Source organism: Oryza sativa, chromosome 2, assembly GCF_034140825.1.
Source record: "Oryza sativa Japonica Group chromosome 2, ASM3414082v1".
NCBI classification, from domain to species: Eukaryota; Viridiplantae; Streptophyta; class Magnoliopsida; order Poales; family Poaceae; genus Oryza; species Oryza sativa.
The window spans coordinates 17,158,485-17,174,849 of record NC_089036.1 but is presented as its reverse complement, the minus strand read 5'-3'; the positions used below and the strand labels follow the sequence as shown (position 1 = coordinate 17,174,849).

The following is a 16,365-nucleotide window of genomic DNA, read 5'->3' as shown; positions in this document are numbered from 1 at the left end:
CTTGATGAGAGGATCAATTTTGTTGTTGACCATATTTCGATTTGAAATCATTTACTATCCAAAAATGTGTTATGACTAATAAAATAAATTATTATACAGCAGCTATATATTTTGTACTCACAAATATAAAGACTTATCTGGGAAATGGAAAAATAGTCATCGGTGACGGGCCTTAGTTCAAGCCCGATAGAGATTAATCGATCTCTATCGGGCATTATCTTAGGGCCCGTCACGGATGAGTCATCCGTGACGGGCCTGAATGTCATCTCAATCGGGCATTAGTATGGAGCCCGTCACCGATGAGTCATCTCTGACGGGCTCTACGGCAAAGCCCGATTGAGATGACTCATCACTCTAATATAACTAGGGTTTCTCAGATCGGATCGAAAATTTTTCTAAGTCCCGCTACAGTTTCCCACCTCCTTAGAACCCTAGCGTTGCTGTCATCCTCCCTCACCAAGCCCGCCGCCGTCGCCACCGAGCCCGCCGCCGCCGCAATCGTCCTCCCTCGCCAAGCCTGCCGCCGTCACCACTGAGCCTCCTCGGCCCTCCATTCGGACCTCCGCCACCGAGCCTCCTCACCGACGACCCCCCCCCCCCCCCGAGCCCGCCGCCGCCGCCACCGAGCCTTTACACCGACCGGACCGGTGTTGGCCTTCCTCGTCGTCGCCGCCCGCGTCCTCACCGACCCACGTCGCCGACCCTCACCGAGCACGACGCCGCCTGCCTGGTGCCGACCTACCCGATCGGCGTCTCCACCGACCAGCGCCGCCCTCCACCGAGCCCGGGCGCCGCCGCCACCGAGCCCCATCGGCCATCCTCAGGTGAGTCCTCCATCGCGCCGCCCTCTGCTAACTGTGAATGACATGTCATTGAAATGTGGATGTGGATCATATGTGATTGAACTGTGAGTGAGACATGTCGATGTTGGGATGAAATGTGGTGCATTTATTCATGTTGTGATAGATGATTGTAGTGATTGATGAAATGTGGTTCATTTAACTTTATTTATATGCAATATGGTTCATGTTGGGATGAAATGTGGTTTATTTATGTTGGGATGAAATGTGGTTTATTCATGTTGGGATGAAATGTGGTTTATTCATGTTGGGATGAAATGTGGTTTATTTATGTTGGGATGAAATGTGGTGCATTAATGAAATTATTGTGAAATGTGGTAAATAGATTGTAATAGATTGTAGCACTCAATTGTGTTTTTTTGGAAAAAAAGTAGACAATGTCTCAGCAAGGCGAACCAATGTCGACAACAACTAGTGGGTCCTCAAGGGCACGTACTCCTAGGACAGGGAATAAAATTCCTAAGGAACGGTTCCGCATAACAGTGGTGGACGCCGTAGGGTTGCCGACATCTCCAAGGAAAATATTGAGCCGATTTAGGTCTATCTGCGAGGTCATAGGGAGGCAGAAATTCAGTATTCTGCAAGACGACTTCAAGCTCGTGTCGGCCGCAGAGAAGGACATTGCTTGGCTAACGTTCAAGGAGAGCTTTGATTATCCTGCGGAGCATGAGGACCGTATCAGGCGGGCTGCTTTCAAGGTTATGGGCACTGCTCGGAAGAACTTCAAGACTAAGCTAGTCGGCGAGTTCGTTTACAACCCGGCAAATCCAGATCCAAGAGAGAAATTTCCTTGGATCACGGAACAGGTATGGGAGGAATTCTATGCGAAGAAGTCGACCCCCGAGTCCAGAGCTAGAAGCGAGGCATATCGCTTGCTCCAGACCAGGAACCAGCATCCGCACCGGCTTAGTACCGTCGGATATGCCGGTAAGGAAGAGGAATGGCAGCGTGAGGATGAAGAAGCGGAGGAATCGTGCACACCGCTCGTGTTTGGCGATATCCCACACCCTCGGGCTAGGAACTGGGCCAAGGCTAGGTACCAGAAACATGATGATGGCACAATCTTCATGCAAAATGCAGAAGATCAACGAGTATATGAAGCTATAGTAAGTGTCTAATCAAACTAGATGTTCACATTGTTTCCCATCATGCAGTTTATTTGACCCCACTAAGTTGTAATGCAGAAGGAGTTGGTTGCCGAGCAACAAGCCTCGCAAGAGGCCTGCTCTCAAAGACGCGAGGACGACCTCCTCACGAAAGCGTTGGGCAACAAGGAACACCGTGGACGGACACGGGGCGTTGGGTCTTCTGTTCCCTGGAAGTATGGATTTCCAGACTACGCGTGGCAGTACAAGAAGCGGACTTCCAACAAGGCGGAGAAAGATGCACGCCTTGAAGCCAAGATCCGGGAGTCGATACGAGCTGAGCTGACATCTGAATTCGACGAAAAGCTCGAGTCGATGAGGGCCAAGATTAGGCAAGAGATCCGAGAAGAGCAACAGATCCCCCAGGCCGCCGCTGCTGCTGCGCACAAAGAGTTAGGAAGTCCCACCGAAAAATGCAGCAGTTGCGCATCAACTGAGTTGGCGGAAAATCCAACATCGATCGACAGCGCCGTCGACCACATAACGGTAACCGTGAACTTACTCAATACATGAAAGACGTAACGAATCCATATGATATATAGTATTCTAAAAAAATTGATTAATCTATCGCAGGAACCAACGAGCTGCACCCTCACAGTTAGGGTGATGCCGACCTTCACTGTTCTAGCAGCCGAGGGACTTGCGTACAAGCCGACCCCAGAGACAACAGTGCATGGAGCGCAACTCAGGGCCGACTGTGCAAAAGTTCAAGTTGACTCGGTGAAGCCCGAATACGAGCTGTTCCCTCTGAAGTATCCACCGAACGACGAGGTCCTCTCACTAGGAAATGCTCGTGGTACCTTCATCCAATGGCCCAAGGACCTCATTGAGATCAGGGTTACAGCGAGGCCAACCACTGCACCAGGCGGTCGTCCACCAAAGAGACCCGCCTCTGCTCCTTCAGCCCCTCCTGCTCAAGATCGTCATGCACAATCTTACGATGTGCAGTTGCAGTACGACGCGGATTTTGGGGAGGACCGAATGGAGGCCGACAGCAAGGCGATTCATAAACCCCCACCGATGAAGAAGAGCAGGAAGGCACACTCTTCCCCTCAGAGAATTACTCTCGATAAACCCGAAGCAAAGGGGAGAGGAAGGGGAGGAAAGGTGCAGGCCTCGCTTCTAGCTCCAAGAAAGCTAGATCTGGGCAAGGGCCAGGAAGAGACTAAGGGCAAAGAGGTCAAGAAGAAATACGTCGCTCCACAGGAGTTCCAACTAGGCATGCCATTGGTTGGAGATGACGTGCTTGCTGCAATGGGCACCACTTGTAAGGACCTTCACTTATACTACATGGAGAAATCTAACGCCAGGAAGCCAAGTAAAGCTACCGATATTCTTGGACAGCACGATGGAAAGTCATTCCTTGGTCCAACAAATTATATCGTGGTCGACTTCAAGGATCTTTTCGACCTCTACAGGCTCCGAGCGGTGGACACAAGCCTCCTTAAGTGTTACTCCTTGTAAGTATTGTCGCCCAACTCATTCTGGTAATAACAATCGATTTAACTTGCTTACAAGATCATTGATCCTGTGTGTAGGTTAAGTTGGCAATGGTGTCAGAAGCATGCACCGGAAGTTGCCTTCCTTGATCCACAAGTGGTCACTGTCACAAATCTCCAGAATGACCGTCAAGGAATGGTCAACTACATCTACGACACATTGTGGTCCCGCCGAGACAAGAAGTACATTATGTGTGCCTATAATCAATAGTAAGTGTGTTAACTAAATATACACAACAGCATGACACATTCCTTGAGTACTTAATTAACTTTCACTATATTAATGCCGCAGTGCCTATTGGATCCTTCTGGTCATAACACATAAATGGAGTACATGTCATTACCTGAACTCTAGAATTGATAAGAACGCATATGATTGGACCCCAATTCAACTAGCGATAGATGAAGCGTGGGCCCAATACGTGCAAAGAGGAGGCCTCAGGAAGACAGGACATGACACCCTCATCCACAAAAAAGACTTCCCGGTGAAGCAACAAATAGGTGACCAGTGCGGATTCCATGTGTGCCACAACATGTGACTTCTGTATAGAGAAAAGGTGAAGACTTTGGCTGAGTTTGAGGTCGGTGGTCTCAATTGTGATAGACTAACTACATTTTAGTACTTATATATGATCGATGGCATAATCTGGAATTATGACAATGTAGGGCACAATAACCAAGTCTCTGACTACCAGCTTTGAGGAGGTTCGCGAGGAGATAGCCAGCTTCATCCTCCACGAAATAATTAACCCCAAAGGAATGTTTAGGCTTAAACTAAAATGATGAACAATGTTGAACTTCTATGTTTAGGCAATGATGAACACTTATTATGCAACTGTGGTGATGTAACTGTGATGCTTATATTTATGTATATATTTCATATGTTTATGTTAAGACTTGCTAAATAAATATTTGATCCAATTAACTCGGTTTTGCAGGTGAAATATGATAAATATTTGAATGGATGTGAAATATGTGAATGGATGTGAAATATGATATGGCTGTGAATGTGTGGTTGTGTGAAATATATTGATGTCTGTGTATGTTAATGCATATGTATGAATGGGTGATGCTGGGGAGCTGGGGATATTGGATATCTGTGTTTGTTTCTGTCATTTTTGCAGCGGGCATGGCTAGCAAAGGCCTGAGGCTAGCCAAAAAACAAAATTTTTTTTTGTGGATTATAATCATCTGTGACGGGCCATAACTAAATGCCCGACTGAGATGAGGTCATCTGTGACGGGCTCTAGCTTAGGCCCGATTGAGGTCACTAGTCATCTGTGACGGGCTCTAGTTTAGGCCCGATTGAGGTCAGCAGTCATCTGTGACGGGCTCTAGTTTAGGCCCGATTGAGGTCATCAGTCATCTATGACGGGCTATAGTTTAGGCCCGATTGAGATGAGTATCATCTGTGACAGGCTCTAGTTTAGGCCCGATAAAGGTTAGTAGTCATCTGTGACGGGCGCTAGTTGTGACCCGATAGAGATAGGTCATCTGTGACAGGCTATAGTTTGACTGGTTGTCTGGGTCAAAGCTATCGGTGACGGGCTTTACTTAGGGCCCAATTGAGATATATTCATTCGTGACGGCCGTTTGCCCGATTGAGATAACTCTTCACATCAGTGACTTCTAGCCTGTGACGGACGCTGTGCCCGATTGAGATGGGGCTTACCGCCCGATTGAGATGAGGGTATCCGTTCTAGTGTCACCTTCCTCGACGCGATGTGGCTCATCGCCCCACCCGTCGAGCGGGTCTTCTTCTACCGCCTCGGCGACGGCGGAGGCGGTGCCACATGTGACGTCGACGTTGCGCTGTCCAGGTTGGTCGACTCCCTAGCCCGCGCGCTCCACGTCTTCTACCCGCTCACCGTCCGCCTCCGCCGCACGCCCGGCAAGGCCAACCGGTACGAGCTCTTCTACCAGCCAGGCGACGCCATCGCCTTCACCGTCGCCGAGCACACGGCGTCGGTGTCGATGAGCTGGCCACGGATGACCCGAGGGAGGTTGCCAGGATTGAGCCGCTCGTGCCGGAGCTCCCGGATGGCGGCGCGGTGCTGGCCGTGCAGGCCACCGTGCTGTTGCGGCCGGCGGCGCCGCGCGGCCTCGCCCTCGGCGTCACCGTGCACCACGCCGCCTGCGACGGCTCGAGCTCCACGAACTTCCTCCACACCTGGGCCGCCATCTGCTCAGGCGCCGCCGCCGCCCGTCATCGACCGCACGTCCATCCCTGAACGTGAAGATATCCACCATGTAAAGACGAGGACGACCAACTCGCCCGACCCCGACGTCGTCGACAGCAAGCTCCTCACCACATTCACGCTGTCAAGGGAAAACCTGCAGAGCATCAGGGACAGGGTCAGCGCCGCGGCGTGCTGCCTCCGCGGTGCACGTCCATCGTCGCGACGTTCGCCGTCATATGGCGGTGCCATGTCCGGGCCGCACTAGGCGCGGGCGGCGACGTCGAAGCAGAGCCTCGGAACCATGGCCGCCGTGCCCACCTCGTCTTCGCCACCGATCTCCGGTCACGGATGGAACCCCACATCCCGGACAAGTACCTCGGGAACTGCATCGGCACGTGCTTCGCGTCGGCGCCCAGAATGGACATCGCCGCAACCGGCGCGGATGGCCTATTCGCGGCCTGCGCTGCGATCGCCGCCGCCGTCGACGAAGGAATGCGATATGATCAAGGCTACTGGGACAGGTGCAGGGAGCACAGGGCAGAGGTGACGACCTGGCCGTTGTCGGTGGCCGGGTCACCGAGGTTCCGCGTGTACGACGTCGACTTTGGGTTCGGGAGTCCGGCGAAGGTGGAGATCGTGTCCGTGGCGAAGACCGGCGCGATGTCGGTGGCGGAGGGCCGTGGCGGCTGCTCCGGCGGCATTGAGATTGAGGTAGGCATCGCTTTGTCGCCGGAGCGGATGGAGAGGTTCCGGAGGTGCTTCCGCGATGAAGTCGCGTGGCTGTCGTCGTGATCCAGTCATAGCTAGGTGGCTGTCAATAGCTGGTCAGCGCTATACCAGTTATATACTACTTCGTACTAGTGTAATTTAAATTTGAATCTGTAAGACTGTAAAATTCAGTTTTCAATTGTATCAACTTCATTGTTTGTGGTGGATATATTTGACATGGATTAGTATCCTATTGTGACCATTTATGAAGTGTTTGTTAAATACTCCCTCCGTCCCTAAATATGAAACGCCGTTGACTTTTTAAACATGTTTGACCGTTCGTCTTATTTAAAAAATTTATGTAATTATTAATTTTTTTCCTATCATTTGATTCATTGTTAAATACATAAAAGTATACATATAGTTTTTTAATAAGACGAACGGTCAAACATGTTTTAAAAAGTCAATGGCGTTAAATATTTAGGGGCGGAGGGAGTATATGGGACTATTTATTTGACATTTGATAGAAAACACTCTCCTAAATATGGCAAATTCTAGACTGTTGGGTTAGCATTACTTCCAACCCTAACACCTTACTCTTCTCCTCCCTCCCCGCCATCATCGCACAGCACACGAGAGGGCAAGAGTCAGGTGATCAGAAATCTGCCCCACCTTCTTCACCACCGCTCGGTCTCACCAGTTGGCCGGGCGGCATTAACGACGCCGACGAGGCCCCTTGGCTGGCCTCCTCCATCACCTCCCCCTTCCCCAAGCTGACGGTGGCGAGGTCCTCCCACCCCGCCTGCTTCCCTGTCTTCGGTGCCTCCCTACCGTCGGATCCGCCACCGCTAGCCCCTGTCTTCTAACCAGAACCTTCGCTTTGCCCTTACCGGCCCACCACTCTCCTCCATCCCCGTGGCTTCCATGCCACCGCTGACACCTCGTTGCTCACCTGTGTCCACCACATACCACCGGGCCGCCATTTCCCACAGTCCTCTGTCAATGCATCACGATTTATGCACCTAATGTGGAAAAGCAATAATTTCTCTCATACGGTGGGTTCCATTGTATGAATACGATTTAACTTTACATAAATAGAGCCCACTCTCTCTCTTATCCCTCCTTCCCGGATCCCTATCACCTCACTCTCTCTTTCTCTCCTTCCGTCTTTCCCCAAATCATATCCCGCGGACCTCACTCTTGCAGGGGGCGAGGCATGGTGGCCGGAATTTAGGTGGAGCTCGGCGTGCCTTACTACGGCGGTGGCGAGGTGTCACGGTGCGGATCTGAAGCCAGTGATACAAATCCAATGCCGGCAGTCGTGCGGTCGGTGCGGAGCTTGCCTTGTGTTGTTATGTTTTTATTGGAAATATTGTTATTTTTTGTGCACAAAAGCACAAATAAATAAATTTAGAAATGTTATGACATGTGTTTTTTTATGAAAAGTACTTTTTTTCTCAAAACCGAACATTATGTTTATAATTGTGTAAAATATAATGTTTATGCAATTGTGCAATATCATTTTTCTCGGAAATTTTGTAGATATAAATTTCTGTAGAAACTATAAAATATTAAATGTACAAATGGAATATTGTGTACGGTGCATGTGTGTAAAGAGCGGTTAACTCATCAAATTTTGAATTGGAACTTTGATGGGGAATGTGCAATGTCTGAGGTCTAGATGTCTGGTAATATGGGGTGTTTGACCACACTTTACCACGCCACAATCTTAGGTGCCATAATTTATTAGGTATTTCCTCCGTGGTATAATGTAAGACTTTCTAGCATTGTCTACTTTTGTATAGATGTTAATGAAATTAGATATACATATGCCTAGATTCATTAACATCTATAATGTTAGAAAGTCTTACATTATAAAACGTATGTGTTTAGTTCACTACACTTTTTTTAATAGCATATGCCCCGCATGTCGTACACTTTTTTATTTTTTTTATAACTATTTAGATGACATGCAAATAACCAGAGAATCTTCACTCGACTACTCGAGAGAGTTTAGAATCTACACCCTTATTTTCTCTCACCTTTGTTTTTATTCTTTTTCTACACTCATGCAGTTCACATTGTTTTTTCCATCGCTCGTTTTGTGGCTTTAATTAGCACACAAGTCCAAAGCTACCCATAACTATAGATGGCCAAGTGGGCCGCTCGGCCAGGCACGACCCGGCACGGCCCGCCAAACGGCCATGCCCGCCCACGGCCTCCACCTATGGCCCAAGCACAGCCTAGTTAGAGTCTGACCGTGCTGGGCCGGCCCGAAGGCACATCTATCGTGCTTATCTTTGAAATAAGTCTATTTTGTATCTCTCCTTTTTGGGTCCTGTCTTACCTATGGCTGGAATAAGTCTATTAGCCTCCCTGCCCTTTGGGTTGTGTCTTATACTCCCCCCGTTTCAAAATGTTTGACACCGTTGACTTTTTAGTACGTGTTTGACCATTCGTCTTATTCAAAAAATTTAAGTAATTATTTATTTTTTTCATATCATTTGATTCATTATTAAATATACTTTCATGTACATATATAGTTTTACATATTTCACAATTTTTTTTTGAATAAGATGAACGGTCCAACATATGCTAAAAAGTCAACGGTGTCAAACATTTTGAAACAGAGGGAGTATATGCCTAGAATAAGTCTATCATGCCTCCATCCTCTTTGGGTCGTGTCATATATATATATATATATATGGTGAATAAGTCTATAACATCTCTGGTGTTTCGTGCCGTAACGGGCCAGCCCACCGTCCCCAGGCACAACTATCGGGCCAGGCCGGCATAGACCATTCAGCACTCTAGCCGTGCCATGCCTGGGCCGGGCCAAAAGGTCATGCCGTGGGCTGGGCCATCGATCGGCCCCCGAACCTTTTGGCCCATCTATACCCGTGACTGTTTGGCCGTCGGGCCCTGCCTAATTCCGAATTCTTAATCCTAATCTCAGCTTCCGGCTTCGCAGGCGAGGGCGAGTTGATCGACGAGCTCCGTCGGCTATGCATGTTAGGCGGCGAGGGAGTTGGGCTAGACGAAAACATCATCAGGAGGAGAAGACGGAGGAGGCTGCTGGGGTCGAGCACCGCTGACTGACACTGCTATAAGGTGGAGATTTTCATCTGCACCGCCGCGATGGAGGACATATAGCAGCGATGTTAGCGCCGATGGTCGCGAGGTCGTCGACAAGCTAGCTAGTGGTGTCAGTGGTCGCCGTCGCCGGAGGCGGCTGTCGGCGACGTGTCCCACCGTCACCACGGAGTTGTCCACTTCAACGACAACGACGCACGCCGAGAATGCCGCGGCGAAGTCTCCGTGATCGGGACAGGATCGGCCACTCGGGACTCGGGAGTCGATCGGGAGCCATCAGCGAGAGGAGCAAGCTGGTCGACGTGCGGCCAGTGCTGCCGCGGCTTCTCCGGTGCCGGCCTCTTCCCCTGGTCGACGCCGAGCTTTCCTTGGTGCTGCTGCAAATCGATCGCGCGCAGGACCGCAGGTTATGAACCTGCTGTTCTTTTTCTTCTTGTTCTTGCCATAGCCGCTAATCTTACCTTCCGCTCCTACTGCAGCTGCAGCCACTGGTTGACTTCCGATCTTGCAGAAGGGGGAATAAGCTAGACGAGAATTATTTCATGATTGCTTAAAAATAGCTTCTTGATTTTCATTTTATTTTATAGCTGAAGAAATCTTCATATCCCACACGGGCAGGGCATGCATGCATGTGGTCATGCGGGTCCAGCGTGCAAGCTGCCAGCCAACCAATCAGCGAGCATGCATGCGAGTACCAAGTGCGGCCGGCCACTTTATCCAGGCGGAGTGGATGACGCAACTCTGCCCTCTGTCCTCTGTTCGGTGTTCGCTGACTCCGATCCTCTCTCTCGCTCTTTGCTTGTCGGCTTTATGTACCCTCACTACTGTGTATCCATTTCTATAGTTCGTGCCTGCTCTTTGATACTGCGAATGTGAAAGATTAAACTAGCTGTAGTTTAATTTGTTTTTTTCATTACAAATTTATCTGCGACGATGAGAAAAATCCATATATGTTTTAAATAGGGATGGATATTGGGATACGGATACGTCGATACAATACTACGGTATTCTCTTAAAAAAAAAAAGAGCAAAGCGTCCGGGGTGCATGTGCATATAGCGTGCCTTCAGCACTTATCAATCGTCCAAGCCATCCGACGGCTCACATAGGGCACGCACGTGATAGCTGACGGAAGCAGCCCATCGAAGCCCACGAAAGCCAAGCGACACGTGCCTGCCTGCCTGCCTGCCGCGCGCCACGTGTCACGTGTCACTGGACGATGGCGACGATAGCCACGTGACGGCATCAGTGAAGCACCTCCGGAACCTCTCCATCCGCTCCGGCGGCAAACCGACGCCCACCTCAATGCCGCCGCCGCGGCCCTCCGCCACCGAGATCGCCCCGGTCTTCGCCACGGACACGACGTCCACCTTCGTCGGCCTCCCGAACCCAAAGTCCACGTCGTACACGCGGAACCTCGGCGACCCGGCCACCGCTAGCGGCGGGCCGTCGCTCGTGCTCATCCCTCTGACGTGCTCCCTGCACCTCTCCCAGTAGCCGGGATCGTATCTCGTTCCTTCGTCGATGGCGGCGGCGATCGCGGCGCAGGTCGTGAAGAGGCCGTCCTCCGCGTCGGCGGCGGCGATCTCTTTCTTGGGCGCCGAGGCGAAGCATGGCCCGACGCAGTTGCCGAGGTACTTGTCGGGGACGCGGGGTTCCATCCGCGCCCGGTGATCGGTGGGGAAGACGAAGTGGGCACGGCCATGGTTTCGAGGGTTGTTCTCTGCTTCGACGTCGCTTGCTAGTGCGGCGTGGATGTGGCACTGCCATATGACGGCGAACGTCGCGACGATGGACGTGCACCGAGGGGGCGGCGACTATATCCTTGATGTTCTGAAGGATCTCTCCTGACAGCGTGAAAGTGGCGAGGAGCTTGTTGTCGGCGACGTCGGGCGAGCTGAACTTGTCAGACTCCTCCTTCGTTCGATTGACCATGATGTCGTAGAGGTCCTCACGTTCGCGGATGAACGTGCGGTCGATGACGGGCGGCTTCGGCAGCACCACAGCGCCGGCGCAGGCGGCGGCCCAGGTATGGAGGAAGTGCGTGGAGCTCGAGCCGTCGCAGGCGGCGTGGTGCACGGTGACGCCGAGGGCGAGGCCGCGGCGCGCGGGGGGCAGCACGGTAGCCTGCACGGCCAGCACCGCGCCGCCATCCGGGAGCTCCGGCGCGAGCGGGGCGATCTTGGCGACCTCCCTCGGGTCGTCCGCGGCCAGCTCGTCGACACCGACGCCGTCGTCGTGCTCGGCGACGGTGAAGGCGACGGCGTCGCCTGGCTGGTAGAAGAGCTCGTACCGGTTGGTCTTGCCGGGAGTGAGGCGGAGGCGGCCGGCGAGCGGGTAGAAGACGTGGAGCACCCGGGACAGCGAGTCAGCCAGCCGGGACAGGACGGCGTCGACGTCGTCGTCGGCGGCGCCGAGGCGGTAGAGGAAGACCCGGTCGACGGGCGGGGTCGGGAGCCACATCGCGTCCAGGAAGGTGAGCGGGACGGCACGCTGGCGCAGCGAGGGGACACCGTCGGGCGACGACGGTGCGACGCGAGCGGTGCGCAGGACGCGGAAGCTGCCGCCGCGAGGTGGTGGAGCTGCCATTTGTGTCGCGGGCGCCATGTCTCCCGGCTAGCGAGCGAGCTATCCGCGCGCGTGGCTGATGTGAGTAGATGGAGTCCTATACAGGACGTAGTGACGTACTCCTACTATATAGTCCATTTTTTCTGTCTCACGGTATAAATGCTGCATGCCCCATGCTTGCAAATCGCAATGCGGCCGCATGCAAGGTTCTAGAAAGCCATTAGTGTGTTTCACTAGTTGTCAAGTTTGTATTGGCGGAGAGCTCGAGATTGATTGGTTGTAGCGTCACTGGTGACGATGGCCTTGCATGCACTGTTTGAGGAGAAACCAACTGGACTTTTGCTGCTGCTTTCGGAATTTTGCGGCCGCGCGGAGCTCATCGTCATACAGATGCGGAGCAGCTTGGTCGATCCGAGGATAATACGACTGCTAGAAAAAGCATTTTCACAGATGTTCAGAGATTTTCTTCCAAACGGATATGACCTGCGGAGCTAAATGGCCATGAAAATGTAAATCGGGATGGAGCTCTCTTTTCGTCTGCGAAAATCAATATTTTCAAGCAGACCACTTAAGAGATCCGCCTAAAAAAACCTTTATTTTTGTATGCGGACCTCTTAAGTGGTCCATCTGGAAAATATGATTTTTGCAGGTAGAACATGTAAAAAATCATGCCAACAAAAAATATCAAAGTTTTATCCCTATCCTTTCCCCACCACTCATTTTCCTCCCACTCCTCTCTCTCTCTCATTTGTTCACCAGCAGCAGCAAATCCACCACCGGCTCAGCTCCTCGCCACCTCTGCCGCTGGCCACGACAAACGGCGCCGACGCTTGTGGATCTGCCGCCGGCTCGCCCGCCTTCTCCCGGCGAGGTGTGACTCAGCTCGGCTCCTCCCTTTCACGGTGACGCGCGACAACGACGACGATGACGGTGCTGCTTATGGGTAGAGGAGGAGACACACGACGACGACGACAACAACGCCTGTGGGAGACGATGGCGCCGACGCAACGAGGACGACGCCTGTGGGAGCAGCGGCGGACGGAGGAGAGCCGTTGGAGGAGAGCCGTTGGCTGGAAGGGGAGGCCTACGGCGGCGCCCGTGTGCGGCTTTGTTTTTTATTCACTGAATGTGTTTTTGTAGGCGGATGAATCACTGCCTACGAAGATGGAGATGTCGCTTGCAAAAATGGCCGCAGGCCCGCCTACAAAAATCATCTATTTTCGCAGGAGATTGCACACTAGTAGAGAAACGATTTTCCTAGACGAGAAGCTATTTAGTTTATATACGGACCGTTTTCACGTCCGTATGCGAAAATCGATTTTCATATGCGGGTCTCTTAAGGGTCTGCACGTAAAAATAAGTCGATTTTTACGTGTGGGCCTCTTACGCGAAAACCAATTTTCACGTACGAACCTCTTAAAAACATGCCTACAAAAAGTCCATCCATCCTCTCTTTCCTTTGTCAACACTTCAAAATTTCATCTCATCCACCCATCCCAATCCTTATCTTTTCTATACTCTCTCTCACACTCTCTCACCTCTCTATCCTCTCTCACTCTCTCAACTCTCTCTCCTCTCCAGAGCGCGGCTGGCGCGGGCACGGCCGGCGGCACCGCGCCGCTCGGCGATGGCCCCGGCGGCATGCGCGCAACGGCGACCGGGAGCGGCAGGCTCGGCGGCTCGTGCGCGCGGCGGCGGGCGACCGGGAGAGACGGCGGCAGTCGACCGGACAAGTACCTCAGGAACTGCATCGGCACGTGCTTCGCGTCGGCGCCCAGAACGGACATTGCCGCAGCCGGCGCGGATGGCCTATTATCGCCGCCGCCGTCGACGAAGGAACGCGATGTGATCAAGGCTACTGGGACAGGTGCAGGGAGCGCAGCACAGAGGTGATGACCTGGCCGTTTTCGGTGGCGGGGTCACTACACCAGATCCTCACATCTTTGACGGCATATCTGTGACGGGCTTTAGTATTGGTCAGTGATGAGGGTCACCTTTGACGGGTTCTACGGGACGCCGTCATCGGTGAGGCATCCTTCTGCAATCCGTCACAGATAACTAGTCACCTGTGACGGTCCCACAGTAGAAACCGTCAAAGGTGAGGTAAATCTCACCTATGATGGCTTCCACATCCGGCCCGTCACAGGTAACTAGTTACCTGTGACGGGTTGCATCCTTATAAACTGTCAAAGGTGAAGTTAACTCACCTCAAACGGACCCATCACTGGAGCCCGTCACAGGTGGGGAGGGGGGCGGAGTATACTAATATGTACTCCCTTATCCACTCTGTCCCTCACACACTCTCTCTTATCCACATAAACAAAAAATCTCTCTCTCCCTTATCCACACTCACAGAAACAAGAGGGGAGGCTCTTGCGGGGCGGCGGAGGACCCGACGACCCTAGAGAGAGGCGGCGGCGGCGGCGCGCGGCGGTGGTTCGGCGGCGTTGGGCGACGGCTCAGCGGCGCGTGGCAGCGGCGGTGGTGCGGAGGCGCAGCGACAAGGTGGTGCGGCGGCGCTGGGTGGCAGCGGTGGTGCGGAGGCAAAGCGGCGAGGTGGTGCGGCGGCGCTAGGCGGCGAGCGGTGGCGGCGGTACCCACATCCTCCTCCCCCTTCTTTCTCCCCTCCTCCCCCTTCTCTTATTTCCGATCTAGTGTGTGGCTCAGCGATGCATGGCAGCGGTGAGGAGGGCTCGACAGCGTGCGGAGGCGAGGAGGAGGTGGGCGGTGGCGCCGCGGCCTCCATCCCCGACTGCCGGCCTCCAGGAGCTCGGGGTCACCGACGCTAAGCTCGAGCGACGACGACGATGACCACCGACGACAACCGCCGAGTCTGCCTCCGGGACACGGATCTGGCCTCTGGGACACGGATCTGGCCATCGACGCCTCCCCCACCTCCCGGCCGCCAGCGCCTCCACCCTTTCTTCCCCGCCGATGTGGTCGGTCGCCATGGCTGCCATCCCTCGCCCGCCGGTCGCCAGATCTGTCGCCGGTGTGCGGTGTGCCCCTCTCGCCCCCTATACTTTTGCATTGATATGATATTGTTGTCTGTGCATTGAGAAATTCTTGCCATCCACTTTGTGTGAATACTTCTATATGAGATCTATCGGTTTGAATTTTTTGTGTGATGATGAATGTGAGCAAAGCAGCTCTGAGCCTGTGACAACGAGCACCACCACAGCAGTGTGCACCATTTTTTTTTTGTTTGTTTTTCACACCAGTGACGGGTTGCATGCTGCTTCTTTTATTTTTTTTTGCTGGGTTAAAGACATCAGTGACGGGCCACAAAATAATGGGTCGTTTGAGATAACAGTCACCTGTGACGGGTTTTATATGTGGTCCGTCACAGGTAGCCTTCACCACTGACAGGTCTACACCCGTCAAAGGTGAGGAGAGTCATCAGTGACCACTAATATCTGACCAGAGCTATATCCGTCAAAGGTGACACTTTGGACCCGTCACAGGTAGCCCTACCCAGCGTAGTGGGTCGCCAAGGTTCCGCGTGTACGGCGTGGGTTCGGGAGGCTGGCGAAGGTGGACGTCATGTCCGTGGCGAAGACCGGCGCGATGTCGGTGGCGGAGGGCCGTGGCGGCTGCTCCGGTGGCATTGAGATTGAGGTGGGCATCGCTTTGTCGCCGGAGCGGATGGTGAGGTTGCGGAGGTACTTTGGCGATGATATCGCGTGGCTGTCGTCGTCGGGGCATTGAATATCAATTGGTAGAGAGTAGCTGGTCAGCGCTATACCAGCTATACTAGTGTAATTTAACTTTGAATCTGTAAGTTAAATTGTATCAATTTTCTGTTGTTTGTGGTGGACATATTTGAAAAGGATTAGTATCGTATTGTAACCATTTATGACGTGTTTGTTAACACTACCACAGAACACATGAATAGTGCTGGTTGGGAAACCCCTTAAAGTGTTGGTTTTCCCAACCTGCATTATGGAGGCGGCACTAAAGAGTGATCGGGCACCAATTCCGTTTTAAAAACTAGCATCTTTAAAACCATTTGCGAGCCAAAAAAATAGGCTCGATGCATCGAGCTCATCCACCCCGCATCATAGAACTCCAAATCAATTACAATCCTCAATTCCCAATCAAACAACATCACAGAACAAGAAACATTGAAGAACATCACATAAATCTTTCATAGAAATCATTCACTAACATTGAAGAACATCACAGAAAATCATCACAGAAAGAGAGGAGGGAGGGCGCCGCTGCATGCCGCCTCCCGCCGTGGCCGCCGCTGGGACGCCCCTCCCCGGATCTGGTGGAGGGGAGGGCGCGGCCACTGCCGACCAGCCACCGCCT

General features: G+C 52.5%; 2 pseudogenes; one reads left to right on the top strand and one right to left on the bottom strand.

The window, feature by feature from the left end:
• The first annotated feature begins 5,105 nt into the window (after nucleotides 1–5,105).
• Nucleotides 5,106–6,503, top strand: LOC107277293 (phenolic glucoside malonyltransferase 1-like; annotated as a pseudogene).
• Nucleotides 6,504–10,377: 3,874 nt separating this feature from the next.
• Nucleotides 10,378–12,152, bottom strand: LOC4329372 (phenolic glucoside malonyltransferase 1-like; annotated as a pseudogene).
• Nucleotides 12,153–16,365: the final 4,213 nt, after the last annotated feature.